Source organism: Octodon degus, unplaced genomic scaffold (assembly GCF_000260255.1).
Source record: "Octodon degus isolate 3935 unplaced genomic scaffold, OctDeg1.0 scaffold00002, whole genome shotgun sequence".
In the NCBI taxonomy this organism is placed as follows: domain Eukaryota; kingdom Metazoa; phylum Chordata; class Mammalia; order Rodentia; family Octodontidae; genus Octodon; species Octodon degus.
The window spans coordinates 34,091,605-34,094,662 of NW_004524578.1; the positions used below are offsets into that span (position 1 = coordinate 34,091,605).

General features: G+C 35.5%; 1 pseudogene; it reads right to left on the minus strand.

Annotated features, from left to right (window-relative positions):
- Positions 1–2,763: 2,763 nt before the first annotated feature.
- On the minus strand, positions 2,764–2,857 carry LOC111816282 (annotated as a pseudogene).
- Positions 2,858–3,058: the final 201 nt, after the last annotated feature.

A 3,058-nucleotide genomic window follows, 5' to 3' on the forward strand; every position in this document is an offset into this window, starting at 1 on the left:
ACATCATCAATCACTTTCCTCTGTGGCTCCATAATCTCCTTGACCAGAAAATTTAGGACACCACTGAGTAACAGGATGTTACAGTACAGAGTCCTCATTGACTTTGAAGTGCTAGGGCCAAAATGTTGGTTGTCCTTGTAGCCCTACTTTTTCTCTAATTTTTGTCTGCAAACTTAAGTTGTTAACCATCCAGAAGAGAAAGTTAATGATATTATTACCCCACAACATAGGCAGTTGAGCTTAATATCACTATCTGTCTGAATATCAAATACTGTATACATAACATGGAATAGGTATTTTCCAATAATCATTGATATGCTAAACTTTAAAACGATACATTTATATACACGAGATGGTTAAGGCAACAGTCCTGAGAATCTCCATCAAGTTTTTGAAACTAGAAATTAATTGGTAAGCTTCTCACCCTGATTAACTATCTATGCTGATACCTGTGAACTAAGCAACTGCACCGAGGATAGCAATGTGTAATATTAGGGCCATGCTTGGAATACCTGTCATTCTGGTCTTCTAAATGCATACTACTTCTGTTTTATTTCCTTTTTAAAAATAATTTTATTGAGAAACAAATAGAAATGGGACAATTTCAAAACCAATTACTAGCACAGTTTCAATAATTAATACACTATATATTGTTGTCTTAGTGGTTATTCATTGTACAAGATGCAGACATGATATCCTATCCACAAACACCACTAGAACAAATCTCTTTATTCATTGAATTAAGAGACTGCAGCTGTATATCTATCCTATTTTGAATATAAAGATACAAAATGGTCGTTCATTTGTATCTCCCTTTTTGGTTTAGTTTTGTCAAAGAAGGGTATTCCATTATTATTTAAATATTTAAAAAAGTCAAGGTGCATGAATTCAGCAAAATATTCCAATATATTCCAGTGATCCATAATAGTAGTAGGTTTTCTGTAGGACTGGCAATGTCAGAAGTTGTTGACTTCAACCTTTTACAGCTCAGCATATTAATATGGCTTTACTTTTCATACTTCAGTTTCATACGTTTCTCCTGGATGGTTAAGACCAAGATAAAGCAAGACCTATATAACAAGAAATGTAACTTATGTATCTGATAAGGTCAGTCAAATCTCCTCAGGATTTAACCTGAAACCTGTATTGCAGTTTATAGATCTTTTGTCAGTGTCAGCCATGTGGATGAGTCATGACCATTGCTGACAAATTTGTTCTCTTTGAAAGCCTGAATGTTTTCTCTCCTTGTGACTCTCTTTAGGCACACTCTACATCTTCAATCACTTTCCTCTGTGGCCTCATAATCTCCTTGATCAGAAAATCTGTGACACAACTGAGTTATATTATGTTACAGTACAGGATCTCCTATGTCCTGAGTCTTCACTGACCTTTAAAGGTTAGGGCCAAAATGTTAGCTGTCCTTGCAGTCCAACTTTATCTCTAATTTTTAGTCTGCAAACTTAGGTTGTTAACCCTCCAGAAGAGAAGCTTATTATTATTATACAACAAAGGCAGTTGAGCTTAACCTCACTATCTGTCAGAATATTAAACATCATAGACATAACATGGAACAGGTACTTTCCATCAAGTATTGATATGTTAAACTTTAAGTCCCTAAAGAATATGAAGAAAAAATAAAAAAATAAAAAATATTTTAAAAATAGGAATGAACAGTTACATATTGTTATACAGAAATTAAGAAATCTATGGGGTCGGGGAGATGGCTCAGTAGGATAAGCTCTTGACTGGCAAACGCAAGGATCTGAGTTCAATCTCTGGTTCCGCCAAAAAAAAAGAAAGAAAGAAATTAAGAAATCTAACCATATGTAGCATGGTAGCAGGACAGTCCTGTGACATTTTTTTTCTTGCCTCATGTTTTCATTTATTACCCTTTAATTTTTTTAAACAAACATTTCCTTGAGAAACAGTATGACAGTAATTGTTATGTGATGACAAGCAGTACGTATTTAGACCAGAATGACGGGCATTCCAAGCGTGACCCTTCTGTTACACATTGCTATGCTCAGTGCAGTTGCTTAGCTCACAGGAATCAGCATATATAGTCAGTCAGGGTGGGAATCCTGCCAATTAACTGCTAGTTTTCAATAACATGATGAAGATTTTCAGGATCATTGCCTTAACCATCTTGTGCATATAAATGTATGGCTTTGCCCCTGTCATGTTTCTCAGCTTTTCTCCTTGCCCTCTCCTCATTGTCTAATTCTCAAGTTCTCACTTTCCTTTTAATTATGTTATACCTTTCTATTTGTATTTCTTCTTTTGAGTTCTTATACTAGGGAGACTGATATTTACACATGTGGGTCTGATTTATTTCATTTATGAGTATATCTTCAAGTGGCATCAACTTAAATATAAAGACCTTAAGTTTATTATTCTTTATAGCTGAGTAAAACTCCACTGTATAAAAATACCACATCTTTTTCATCCATTCCTCGGGTGATGGGCATCTTGATTTTTTCCCAAGTTTTGGCTATCACAAACTGTACTGCTATAAACATAGGTACACATATATCACTATGATATGATGTTTTCAGATCCTCCGGGAAAATTCCCAGTAGGGGGATAGCTGGTTTGAATGGGATTTCCAGTCCTAGTTTTTTAAGGAGTCTGCACACTGATTTCCATAATGGTTGCACCAGTCTACATTCCCACCAGCAGTGGAGAAGGGTTCCTTTTTCCCCACAGCCACTACAACATTTGTTGTTGGTTGACTTGATAGCCATTCTTTCTGGGGTTGAGATAAAAAATATGGAACTCTTCATGAAATTGCATGTCATCCTTATGCAGAGGCCATGCTAATCCTCTCTTTATCCTTCCAATTTTAGTATTTGTTTACTCCTTTTTCTCCTGTGTTTAATTGCTTGTCCTACTTAGTTGGTTGCTTCTGATCTCATTGGTGGAGTTCTGATCATTTTGGTCCCTCTCTAGAACATCTTTCAGTAGCCTGTGTAGGGTTGACTTTGTCATCATGAAATTCTTTAGCTGTTCTTTGTCATGAAAGTATTTCACTTCTCCATCAAACTTGAAAGAGAGTTTT